Genomic DNA, 14,266 nt, shown 5'->3' with positions numbered 1-14,266 from the left:
CTTACACATTTTGCTTTTAGAGCCCAGCTATTACGCACGTATTCCTGCGTGCCGCTTCGTAGTAGCCGTAGTCGTCGGTGTTGTCAGCGTAGTCGTCGCCGTAACCGGTTGTCGAAGTAGCAGGGAGAAAGGCCACCTTGAAGGTGTCTGCCACTGGAAGTTCCGGGAAGGTGGCTAGATGCATAACACGCCACCAGCCACTACCCGTCGGGGTAGTCGCCGTAACAGGCCACCTTACAGGTGACAGGTGACGCTGTCAGCTGTCAGGTGGCAGACAGTACCAGAGCGAAACGCGCCTGCCACGGCCAAAGCGGAGGTATGAACATCTGGAAGGTGGCTGTTCACGGGAAGGTCCTAAATGGTGGCGAAACTAAAATACGTAAAGAGCTGCGTTCAAAATTCGCGTTAACGACGGTCGTAACTATCTGTCTCTTTTTTTCGAGTGTTTGGATTCATTCCGAAAAGCTCAGGTAGGCAGGCTGCTAGGAAAGAACATCGCATGGGACAAACGGCGGAACTGTTGCTGCGGGAAGTGGGACTGAGGCCGCTCTGTCGGCAGCAAGATGGCTGTCCTCTGATGACGTAACAGCTGCCGCTGCAGCTGCGCCGAGCGCAGGAGCGAAAGCGCCGTTCTGCCGAGCGGGGACTGCAAGTTGGAAACGCTCCATAAGCGGTGTCTCCAGCCAGCGGCGGAGCAGCTTAACTTATCTTTAGGTGTGGAGGCGCATGTTGGCAAACATTTCATCTCGAACGCCCTGCGCCAGCTTCAGCGCCGTTCCCCCCTCCAATTAATGATCAATGTTTTCCGCCGAAACAGACCCGTACATCGGCAATCGACGACCACCCGAGTGGAAGACGGGTCAGTGCCGTGACGAAAATCGGCGGCGCCTCGGAACCCGGTCATCTGTATCGTCAGTGCCCATACTGACACCTTGGACTGCCGGGGTCTCCCGTCGTTATGTCCTGCCCTCCATTATGTCAACAACCCCGTGAAACTGAGGACTGCGTGGTGCAGTAGCGCATGGCGCCAGCTTCTCAGCTGCAGTCAGGAATTATCTTCTGGATTGCGGAACGCTTTTCAGAGAAAAATATTTAGCGGTGAGTTGCCACCCGTTCTTCTCGCCCCGTTTTTTTGTGTCTACTGAATCTCTAGTAAAATAATGAAAAGCGTCAAGCAACTTCTCATGGCTAATCACCCTTTAACAAAAATACCTCAAGCTGCTTATGTCAAGCTATTTATCTAATACGCACTTACGCCGCCGTAAGTGGCTGAAATGTCGGAGGATGTTGGCCACATGTTGGCCGCCTGTAGCTACCGTAACAAGGCGCAAGGTGACAACAGTCAGGAATAGAGCAGGGTGGGTCAGCGAATCAACATGGGTAAATGGCATGCTAGCCGAAATCAATTGGGAATAAGAAATGGGTGTGGGCAGAGCATGTAAGGCAAACGCAAGATGGCTTGTAGTCGTTAAGGGTTATGGACTGGATTTCAATGGAAGGTAAGTGTAGCAGGGTGTGGCTGAAAGTCAGGTGAGCGGATGGGATTAAGAAGTTTGCTAGGATAAGGTGACCTCGGCAGGCACAAGACAGTTTCAGTTGGAAAGATGTGAGACTGGCCTTTGTCGTGAAGTGGGCTTAGTCAGGCTGATGATGTAGCAAATGTTTTAGAAGGGGGCTATTATATCTCTCGAACATTGGATAGCCTGACTGAATAGAGCCACCTTTTAGAAAATGGCATAGCCAACGCTTAGGACACATTCGACAACATCAATGAAACAATAAGAAACTATGGCCACCGCTGAATGTGTAGCACAGCGGCACGGCCAACCGTGGCAAAATGTAGAGAAGCTGGTTCCTTGTAAGAAAGTATATTTGTAATACGTTTCCATCATTTGGCGGATGCGTGGTGCTGCTTGCGAAGGGGGCCTTCAACCTTATCAACAGGGTCATAGATGCACTAGCTGCAAGTCACCCAAGACTAGTAAATTATTGCATAGCTGGTGAGAAAAGACCAAAGAGAAAAACGCGTTGCATAACACAAGAAAGACGAGGTGGAGGTAGGTCGTTTTTTCCTGCTTCTACGCAGCGCTACATTTTAAATGAAATACTTTAATCTGTGTAATGTGTAACGTGTTCTCGCACCAATAACTGAAGGACCACCGAGCTCTCTAAGCGTGGTATTGCATTTTGGGCTTTCTTCGCAATAATTGAGGCTAATGGGGCCACAGGCCACCCTTGCAACGAAACGTACAGCCATTCAGTTGCAAACTTCTGCTGCTGTTCAAGTTAGGAAGCTGTAAAGCACACTTGTTTTGCGTTGCGAAGGAAGGACCGTGCTTAGTTTGAGAACTTCCCGAATGAAATAGCCATCCTTCGCTAATTTGCCGATATTCTGTAGCAACCATCCCCGCCAAGCCGTTACGAGCGTGGTGAGTGAATCTCGATAAAAACGCACGCGCAAGTGCGTTTTCTTTTAATATTTCACAATTCTGGACGTTTGTAGAGGTGCCTTAGCTATCAATTTATGTCACTACAGTATGCGGGCGTCGTGAGGCCAAAGAAGTTGCGGCGAAAAGAGAGCCCAAACACGAACGCCAAGCAGCATGCCAATAAAGTTAGTTATGGTCGCAAAATTATGATACCGCGCTTCGCATTTCGAGGCACACTCGGTTGCAATGCAATGTATGCTATTGATTAGAATATGGGTGAACCTTCATATACTCATGTTACGGTGCAAAGCTGTCGCGGTTCCTTTCTTGTTCAACAAAGCCGCGCACAATAGTCTGATATACAGCGTTGCAAGAAAATAATGGAGCTCCCAGCACTCCATCAACGCGAAGACCATGCACATTTAAGGATTTATCAACACAACGAAGCTGGTCCCAGTCGCTATTTTCTAGGGCGATTCATACCGGCGGGACATCAGGGATTATTTTCCGGAGCATTTCTGCGGCCCGTTTCTTATTAGTGGACACGCCAAAAAAATGAAGACAAGACCGATTATAGCGTCAGCAAAAAAGCGTCAGATATTGGGAAAAACGGCGGGAGGGCTTCAGCGATGATGAGTCACCCACGTCGCTGCGCATTTTTGGTATGCGGTGTGATGCGCAATCGTCCTAATTTATTTTCGGTGTTCGCAGCTACCACTAGCTCTAAGATGCCAAAGACTGCAGGCCAAGGCTCAGCAACAAACTTGAGCTCCACGACAAAGTACATATCTTAATGCGAGTGAAAATAATGAGTAAAATATAGCTAAGTAAAATATATATTCTGGTGATTTGTTAGTATCCTCGTGGAATATATTCTTGTGCGTGTCCGTCCCTCTGGGAAGAATTAATGCGTAAAATAACTTACGTTGAGAACGTTTTGCGAGATCCGTTTCTTTAGAATATTGACATTCACTTTTTTCTGGCATTATATAATGCTGCTAGGAGCCTAGAAAAAAAAACACTTAAAGGCAGCACTTCGTTTGTATTCACAATTCACCTTCCGCGGCAAAAATGCTTTCCGGAGAAGGCTTGTTTACGCTCATTGATGGGCGGTCGCAGGCAGAGACTCAATTCTGCCGATCGGTAAGCGGCACGTTTTGTATCCATATTTGCTTGCAAAAATGACACCAGCACACGCGCTCTTGCCTTATGCCTCTTATCTTTCCTCCACACTGCTTTATTTTTCTGCTTTAAACTCAATCCTAAAATATGCTTCTATATTTTTCCGTCATGCTCTATAGCCTGTCGGTCAAAGCTAGCACATTTTAAATAATAATAATAATAATTGGTTTTTGGGGAAAGGAAATGGCGCAGTATATGTCTCATATATCGTTGGACACCTGAACCGCGCCGTAAGGGAAGGGATAAGGGAGGGAGTGAAAGAAGAAAGGAAGAAAGGGGTGCCGTAGTGGAGGGCTCCGGAATAATTTCGACCACCTGGGGATCTTTAACGTGCACTGACATCGCACAGCACACGGGCGCCTTAGCGTTTTTCCTCCATAAAAACGCAGCCGCCGCGGTCGGGTTCGAACCCGGGAACTCCGGATCAGTAGTCGAGCGCCCTAACCACTGAGCCACCGCGGCGGGTCACAACATTTTGCAGAAAGCTGATCTCTGATTTTTATACTGAGAATGCGTCGTTGCGTTGCATGGAGCTCTTGCTCATGCACGACAGTTGCTCGCAGCAGCCTCTGTCAAAAGTTCTCACTCTGATTTCACAAAAACGAATGTCTTCAGGTACCGGCTCATCCAATTTATCGGTGTACAGAATCCATCGTGATATGACAGCATGTACGTCTGCTGACCGACTGGTCGCTTTAGCTTCAATATAAAGCTAGAGACGCATAGAGTTTCACGTTTTCCCAAACTTGATTTCAAACACACGCGACTGGTTATCATTTCTATCACGTACGTCCCCTCATACATTATTGGAGGGGGTGCTCTGATGTTAAAATTTGGAAGGTGTAGCCACACCCTTGTTATGACTAATACCGGTTCTCCCATATGGTCGCCCCTAGCCGTCAGTTTGACAGTGCTCAGTAGGCGCACTAGGAACTTCAAGTAAACAGCCACGCTGGTTCTTTCTTTCCATCGGAATGAAATTTCTCTTAAACCCTCCTCTCGACCTGGTAGCATGAGTGATACTCAAAAGAGATTCTTGTCGGCCTAGGTTTAAACACACAACAGAAATGAAAACATATTTTAATCTTTTAAAAGTGTGTATCTCAAAATTAAGTCCTGGAGAAGGCATTCACGAAGACGATTTTGTATCTCGAGAAAATGCGCATTCCAACTGCGTGGGGCATATAAGAGGCATATTACACCTGCTTTTCTTTGTTAATCAGGCACGCTTTGGATTTAACATATGATCTGCTCTGTGAAATGAAGCTTTCTGATTTCCTCTTCAGGCTTTTCTGCTGAAGTGCCCAGACATCTCACAATCCTCGCTCACCCTCTGAGCTTGAACTTTGGAAGCAAAGTCTCAAGAGCCTATCAGAGGTAAACTAGCTCCAGACAAGTTTATGAGAGCGGCTTCACTAGCAGCCGCATAACCTTTACCAAAGTCCTCTTTCTCTAGCTTACAACGATACGCACCAATCAGCGCTGCTTCGATAAATACGTTGCCTTTATATCTGGCATTAGAAGCTGTGTGATACTTATAGTGTGATCTTCAGCGCCTACCAGTTTTAATGTCCACAAATTTCACCGTTCTGCTGAGCATAATTTTAGGAGGTGAACTGGTGAAAGGTCATTGTCGAAACCTACCAGTTTTACGACCTGACGTAATTCCTGGTATACTGGCCACGCCTACTATACAGCCTGCGGACTGCATTATGGGCTTATAACATACTTGATTTGATTCTCCGCTCCCGATACATAGGCCGCACGAGGTGCATGAAATTTTGTTGGTGATTTCATCCTTTTAGGTACTGTTGAAGAACAATCAACGTTGCACAATCAGCAGCAATACATAATCTGGAAAGGCGAAAATATTACATTTTATATACCTTTTACCCACCGGCTGTGTACTGGAGTTTACCGCACTGAAAAGAATTTCGAAGTAGCCATATGCACAGCTTTTTGCGTCTCTTCACTGAGTATATTTTCCCAAACGCAGAGACACCTTCATGAACTTGAAGCAAGCAATTTTTGGCGCAGCGTTTGCTCTTTTATGCTGATATTATTCTAACACACTACCTGGCTGCCCTCTTTCTCGCTTTCTTCAAAGCACGACAGCTTCTCATGCATCTAATACATCTAACAACCTGTAGAGTCAGTGATGCTCGCTCTGCACACGGTTTTTAAGATGAGTACGTGGTATTTTGAAACTAACTCTTATGGCAAATATTTCACCAATTCCTGGATGTTATCGCAATCTTCTGCAGATTCTGGGTACTACAGCAAATATAATTTTTGCCTTGTGCTCCCCAAAAAGAACTGTTTCTAAGCTCTGACCTTTCTTTACGCATTTCTAGTCTATTAGGTCGATGGCGAAATTAGTAATCGAAAAATGTATCATGAAACGGGTAGCAACAATGTATGCAGCAAAGAATTGTTTATACCAAATAACGCTAGCAGAAAGAGGCGCACAATTAAGAAGTATAACGACTGTCCCATCCCTAAATACAATAAAGTATGATGATGTAGTGTATGACGCGTAAAATTAGTTATAAGATAGCTGAGAAAATAGCGGTGCATTTCATGAAAATTCAACAGGAACTTGCAAACAATCATAAGATAAAACACGGAACAGTCCAAGAAAGAAGTGCTCTTGCGCGAGTAAATAAATGTTTTGAAGCGGGTGGCCAAGTGTATTCTTAATGAAGCGCCGTGCGCCGAGCTGCCGGAAAACTCTGGGAGAGGCCTGCAAATGCTGCGACTTTTCGTGTCCTTAACATTTGAGCCCCCATGTCTAAATACAGCTATAATTTTGACCGCTGACAACCCCATCTCTAAACCACTGGAGATAAATGAAGAGCGGCTTCACGGTCTGACATGGTGCTTATGCTCTACGGAAACTGCCCAGGACAGAGGCTTTGGCAACATAAGTTTTTCACCATTGCTATCATAAACCCCCGACTAACAGTATGATTATGCCTAAAATACAGGCTTCTCCCCGCACCACTACGGTATAGTGGAGCACTAGACAACAATTCGTTTACTCATTTTTCGTCCAAATCCTTCTTCAGCAACCGAGAAGGCCCGCAAACACTTCAAACATGGTAAGTGCACCTGTAACCCTGCACCCATCGCCTCGCCTAAAAGCCGTAGGAAAGTGACCCGGCCTCGCGATGCACACCCGTATTTATGCGCTTGTTGCAAAAAAAAATTGGCGGTCGTTTACCTTTTGGTTAAACCTGGAGTGACGCGATAGCTACAGAACTTGGTCACGTGATTAACCATGTGACGAACCACGTGATCAGCCACGGCGCCGCGCCGCTGCCAGCTGCTCCACACCACGTTACCAACCACGTGACAGCATGGCGGCGCTGCCACAGGGTGGCAGCGCCACGCTGAATTCTCTGCCACGCTGAAGGCTCGAAATGCTACCGTAATGTAGCTATCGCTACAAAAGTGTTCAATTTATCTTCAGCTGCGGAGAAGCACGCGGAAGGGCTTAAACTTGGTATGTACACAATTGTACGAGTTCGTTAAAACTTACTGCACAGTTTTCACCGCCTCAAGATGTCATATTGGAAACAGTTTCAGAGACAATATATTATTGTCATTTTTTAAAATGAATGTTGACATGAAACTGCAATGTCAAAACATTGGCGACGTGGTGTTGCTTTCTTGAGTTAAAATAGCGCTACAATGTTTGGTGCATACCTAACACCTTTTGCTTGTTTTTTAAAGCCAGAATGAATCACATTTATTTTTTGGTCAAAGTTTAGAGCTCAAGATAGTCTCGTAGAGTGTTGTAGTGCTCAAACCGAACTACAGATGGCGCACAAATCATATAGTTGTGGCTTTGTAACCTTAAGATTTCGGCCCATTTAATGTTATTTTTAAAACCATCTCAGACATTTTTCTTTGCAGTAAAGAAAACTTATACCAACTTTCAACCGCATGAATCAACATTAAAGCAGCCTAAATGAGGAAGTATTCTTGACAGTCTACTGATCTACTGGATTACGGCACAATGAAAAAAAAATTCAAGTTAAGTACTGCTCTATCTTGTCGTTTCGATGTTCCTGCCTCCGACACAACGCATTATACAATACTTGGATGAGATAAGGTCATCAAAATATTTTCGCTTCTTGGATCGACAGGCGCCAAGAACACGTCGGAGCACGGGTACGGGGATAGCAGAGCAGCTGTTATGAATATCCAAACGAAAAATGGTAGGTTTGAAAATTAGAAACGAACGAAAAAGGTTGAAATTCAATTTAATGCCATGGAGTGAGTGATGGAAAGAAAAATTTTAGGCGCACAAACATTTTACTTCTATCCCGGTCGCGGTGTCTCAATTTCGATGGAGGCAAAATTCTAGAGGCCCATGTTTGATTCTATCGAGAGAGCTCATTGGTGATCTCTCTGAACTAAATGCCCACAGGCGATCAGTCATATCTTCACACCCCGTTCGGTAAGGTGAACATACCCCTTTTAAATTTACCCTTCTTTAGGAATTCATCAGACAAGTCAACGCAAAAGAGGTGCCCGTTATGACATACATGACGGAACCGAACGGCTACCGAAACCAGGGAGCGTAGGCGATGGGGTTTGTGTTCTTTGTTCTATATGTGGTGATAAATAATTGAATAGCACTTCTGTAATTGATTTGTCACTTAAAGATAATTGATAAGATATTAGTAGAAAAAACAAGTCGCCAGTGGGATCCCAAGCAACGACTTCCGAATTTCGCGCCCGATGCTCTACGAACTGAGCTGCGGGAAGAGCTGTCCAATGTTCTGCTTTCGGGGGTATTTATGCGTAGTGTAAGCCTTGAGAATGTCCACCAGCTCCAATTTCGTCGATAAGGGGAGGACGCAGGACGTCCTGTATTGCCGCAAGTGTCATGTTGGAATGTCATCACACGGTGTGGTCGGAAGCTTTGCGAGAACACTCTAGTGCTACCCATGCCATCAACACTGCCATATTCGAGGCCCTCTTTCGACTACTATTCAGCAGACAAGTGAAAAAAGAGGTGATCGTTATGACATACATAACGGAAGCCAACAGCCACCGATACCAAGCAGAATAGGACATGAATTTTGCGTACTTTTTTCATTTTTCCTTCTTTCGTCTGCTGAATAGTCTAAAGAGGCCCGCGAATCTGGCAGTCCTGATGCCATGGGTAGCACAAGAGTGCTCTCGCAGAGCTTCCGCCCTCACCATTTGATCACATTCCTACATGGTACTCGCGGTAATGCAGGACGTACTATGTCCGCCATTAAGAACAAGGTTGGCGCTGGTGAACACTATCAAGCATCGGTAATATAACACATAAATACCCCTGAAAGCAGAACATTTGACAGCTGTTGCCGCAGCTCAGTTGCTAGAGCATGGAATGCGAAATTGTAGGTCGTGGGTTCGAATACACCGGCGGCATTCGCTTGTTTCTCTTTTGCTTTTTATCATCTATTGTTAAGAGATTTCTTACTTTATTATTGATGAATTAATTAACGCCCCAAATTCAATAAACTAAAAAAACCTTCCCCTATGATCCTTGGTACGGGTGGCTGCTGGCTTCTTTCTTTGCGTTGCTATATTGCTTCGCAAAGGGTGTTAAGGGATACGTTTCAGGAGCTACATGCGCTGAATGCACGTTCACAATATTAAACTGTTCGCATTAAAAAGCTATATATTATTTGAAGGTATTAAGTAGCTTCATAGCTTGTAGATCGTTAGCGGGCTCAATAAACTGAAAAGGAACCACGCAGATACCGCGAAAAGCTGTAAATGGCGAACACATGTCTCTACTTTATTTGTACCATTTGGTACTGCGTTGTTATCACCAAATGACGTTTTGAGTCGCTTTACCTGAACCGTAGTAGTGTATTCACTTGAGTGCTTCATCGGTTGTGCAGATCTGAGCGTAGATCTAAAAAGTGCAGTATAAAATATCACGCACTAAAAACAAAAGAAACTCCTCAGCGCAAAACCACGTTTTCTCTTGGACCATTTGATGTCTTCCATTTCAACAATCGTACTGTGTCTACAAGGGTAGACGTGCGGGCTAATTGGTGGTTCATACTTGGTTTAAACAGCGCAAAAGACGTGGACGCAGAAGGGACGCTGTCTTGTGTGTCCCTTCTGCGTCCGCGTCTTTTGTGCTAAATGTTTAAACCAAAAAATATGGTGTCTGCATTTCACCATCCTGCACTGTTGTGTTAAAATTATTTGATCATAATAGAACTGCAAGCGAAAAGACAGCTAGAGTATGGGCAGCTTTACCTGCCAGCAAAGACGATGAAAACGTGAACCTGAAAAGCAGTTGAAGCAGCCCAGCAAATGCTTAACTTATATGCAACGGCGAAGCCCACAGAAAAACGCGGATAAAAATATGCATCCATCTAACGGTCGACTACGTCCTGAAATTGACTCAAGGAACACAGTGCCAAAATATTAAAGATAAAATCGTATATGAATAGACTACCGAGTAGCATTTACGGAGTCAAAAGTTGTTTTCACAAGCTGTTTTTGCAAACGCATTTCACAACCCTCAAGTATACTTCAAAAACCTCATTTTGCTTGCCCGAAATCCGTGCACTGCATGCATTTAGAACCCCAATCCAGTTAGTCACTATCGTCGTCAATTTAACTACGACTACTGCAGGACTAAGACTCATTGACTTCCAATTAGCCTATACCTACGTTATTGTGAGCAGCTGCGGCTAGCTTATGTCAGCAAACTTCCGAATCTAATAGTCCCCTCTAACTGTACTTCGTCCCCTGCAGCATATACTATGGGCGACAAAATTCTCCAGGACGCAGGACAAAAGATGTTCATTAATAGCTGTCATGTTTTTTAACGACCATCTGCTATTATTAGTGCACATCTGTGCAGGCGAGTCTGATTTTTGCCTCGACAAGCATGGTTTCCCGCCCGAGGCTATAAGCTTGGGTTCCCGATGACGCGCCCTGAAGACTTTTGTCCCCGAGAGTACGTTCACTTAATAAACTGCATTCGTTTCTATGATTTTGACTAAAATATATTTATGTCACCGTTTTTTTCGTCACTGTCTTCTCCCGATCTTTCATCTTTGCACCTGTAATTTGTCTTTCCATACTCCGTTCACCTAAATTTATTTCAACCTTTTTGGTAAGCTTCTAAGTTCCTCACCTACCGTTTTTCATTTAAATGTTCATGGACACTCTACAGCTGCACTGTTCATGTATTTTGCACTGCTCATGTATATGCTCATGTATTTTGGAGCAATGTGGGAGAATTTTTTTGGCTACATCCCTTTCTGTAGTCGTCGTTTCTTGTTTAAAAAGTTACCGAATTGTGCACATCAAAATATCATGCTCTCGAAGGATTGGCTTCAGCCAAGCGCGAATGTACCCGCCTGCCTACCAAATTACACTGCTTACTGTGTTCTACTTTCACAAGTAACGGAAAACTCATTCGTTTGTAAAAAAAAGAATAGAGATTTGGCTAACGCATATTATTGATGTCTTCACAATGAACGTGGAAAATTGAACAGCAGCGCTTTCGTAAATGCATAAATGCCCACCTTGAAATGATCACCACTAAAGTCAGCAATATAATTCCACTCGTTGGTTGCTTTATTGGATTCTGAACCATGTTCAGCGAATAGAGTTCCTTATCTACAGGGCTCCTCATCCATAAGAGGGCATGGTCGTCTTCTTTTCTTAACACACTCGCCATCTTTACACAACCAGCCCTCGCATATCATGTCTCCATAACTCCACCGTACACTAAACTGCATGAAAATGAAGAAGAAATCATTAGTAGCATGCCCTAGAAGTCCTGTTGTTTACGCTACTTCATGTGAAGGGCTGAAAGAGCGTGAAAACATTTAGCGCGGGCTGCAGAAGGGCAACTAACATGAAACTTGGTTTCTTGAGTTTTCGTGAGGAAATAGTTTTGGAAAACTTTGCTTACATACTGAGGAAAAAACAAATCCTGACTAAGCTGATAACGTTTAATACAACGATTTAAAGCACACGTGCTCTCGAGGATGGAAATAAATAATTTCAGTGTGGTATATGCATCACTGGGAAGTGTTCTTCATGTATGGTATATTATCAGCGCGCAGCTATCCGTCTTTTCGCATATTAAAAGGGAGCTCATCCTTGCATCAACCAAATGTGACTGCTGGTGCAATCGCCAACCTAGCAGCAAACTAGTTTGAATAAAGGCAGGCTTCCGTGCCGTCAGCTTCGTGACGATTAATAGTATAGATGGCTTATCGACCCGGGCCCCTAAAACCAATGCGATCAAAACAGAAAGTAGGTTGCAGTCGCTTCACTAAATAATTTCACACGAGATCAGAGTTGTGTTAACAATACTTCTTTCTGGCATTTAAGATTCAATTCTAATCGAGAACTTTAAGCACCGAAAGGACGAATAATTATGTTACTTGGAGCTTTATGCTAAAAAATATTCATCGTTGTGTTTATAGCGCTGAGTTTTAAAGGGCGAGAAAAAAGTCCCATCCAAGTCTAGTACTAGAGAACAGTTTCATAAGGCGATCGAAGTTTGCTTTTAAGTGCCCATAGCAAAGCTTTACCAAAAAAGAATAGAAAACAAATGATTCCAATAAAATAAAAGGATTGAATAAAAACGTTGGTGTTGACTGTCTTTCTTTTACTCGTTCCACGCTTGTTGAGAGACAAAAAGCACACACCGAAGGCAATATAAAATCGCACGTGTCCTACACAGTTTTGTGTATGATCATACTTCGTATCATTATTCGTACATCACCTCAGTTCACAAAACTTTGTGAAAACAACACACTCCCCGAGAGCAAAACTTAGCCTGAGCATTGCTGAATGTTTATACATAAAAAAAACATGGTTTATTGGTAGGTTTCTTCTGTGTGCAATTACTTCACCTAGCGAATTTTAAGCTGTGACATTTAAACTGCATCCGGTTATGCGTTATCTAATGTGCATTTTAACGCACTAAGGCTGCACATTAGCTGTGAAAAGCGACGCAGTAAACGGCTCCAAATTTATACATACCACCTGGGATCGTTTTACAAGTTCTGCATGGCGGGGATTTCACACAGTATCCTATAGTAAACTGTCTCGATGTGACAGCCACTAAACCGCCTCATCGGTTGATCTTTAAAAAAGAAAGTTAGAAAACCTTGAGTAAAACTGAGGTCCCCATGAGTCAAACGAAGCGCCACCGGTGGCAGGTTAGGTATCCTTGAACCAAAGCATAGGAATGAAACACCAAACCGTAAGAGAGTCCTCAAATAGACGTTAATTCATATAAACAAGCAGAATGCATAGAATCTTCTGATCCTTGCAGAACCTGCGTCGCCCTCTTTCAAACATGTTTTGCCCTTCTCCGCATTAAGCTCAACTTTTCAAATAAAAACCAGGTGTAGGGGCAGTTTTAAAAGATCATTGTTCTTTTTTTTCTGAAATTTGTGCAGCCCATCTACTGATAATTTTTTAATCGTCGAAAATTAAAGAACTGCTTGTGATTGCGCTCTTTGTGGATAAAAGATGTTCGCATGCGTTTAGAGTCTTATTTTCAGATGCAGCCATATATTGTTCCTCGTTCTTGAAGCAACAGCGGCGCCTTATTTACCATTTCAATGCCAAGAAACGTTCAAGATGCTATGCCAGAATTGGTGAGAAATCTTTCGTATTTTACAGCACCGGACGAAACCATAACTGTACTTGCACAGAAGTCGCGATGATCTCCTTTGTGACTATAATATAAAGGTTGTGGTTGCTTTTTGCTTTTTTCAGCCTGTGCTACTGCTTTTGATGACGCCGAAATATCATGGAATGCACGCTTGGTGCGTCCTGTACATAACATGGCACGCTGGAATATGCTTAGCATAACTTTGTCACACCGGTGGCCCTCACGAATAATATTATTCACGTATTAAAAATTTGTTGAGTAGATTACTAGGAACACAACTGACCTTCTAGTCTTCTTTCATTCCCATTCCAGGCACCATATTGCAACATGCACCCTTTTACACCAAAAAATCCTGTACACAATGATTCATCTGAATAGTGTAGTGCTTAATGAAACAAACGGCGTCCATTGCGAACAGCCTATAATGAAAGGCTGAGGCAGCAGCATTGACCCGGTCATCGTATTCTTCGATGAGATTGAATTAATGATCACCAATCCTAAACATTTTTTATGGCAGTCTAAGCTAAATTTTTATTTCTAAGAGCTGCAATGCTTACTCAAAAATGTCATTTTTATATGTGTTGTTGAGAGCAACTTCCGCGCGGTACTGTTCTTTTTTTAGCGATAACCACAAACATAGCCACGACATTTAAGAATAGCCACGTGACACTGTGCTGCTGGGTTTCTCGACACACCAGCATTTGTGGAACTGGGTTACGGCAGTCAAAAGTATATAGAGGCCAGCGGTCAGAACGATGAATACCACGATGAGCGTTGGCCTTCGTTACATTTTCGCGCCCCACGACGCTGAATTCGCTCAGGTTTATCTGCCTCTGTATCTCTCCGGGTGGTCATCGACGGCGGCTTTTGAATGCAGAGTATGCAAGCGCAGCACCTCCCGAGCAGTCCACGATGCAGGGATAGGATAGGATAGGATAAACTTTACTGCTCTAGTTTCTATACACTTTGGAGTTCAGAGGTC

This window comes from Amblyomma americanum, chromosome 2 (assembly GCF_052857255.1).
Source record: "Amblyomma americanum isolate KBUSLIRL-KWMA chromosome 2, ASM5285725v1, whole genome shotgun sequence".
NCBI lineage: Eukaryota > Metazoa > Arthropoda > Arachnida > Ixodida > Ixodidae > Amblyomma > Amblyomma americanum.
Note: the sequence above shows the minus strand (reverse complement) of the source record.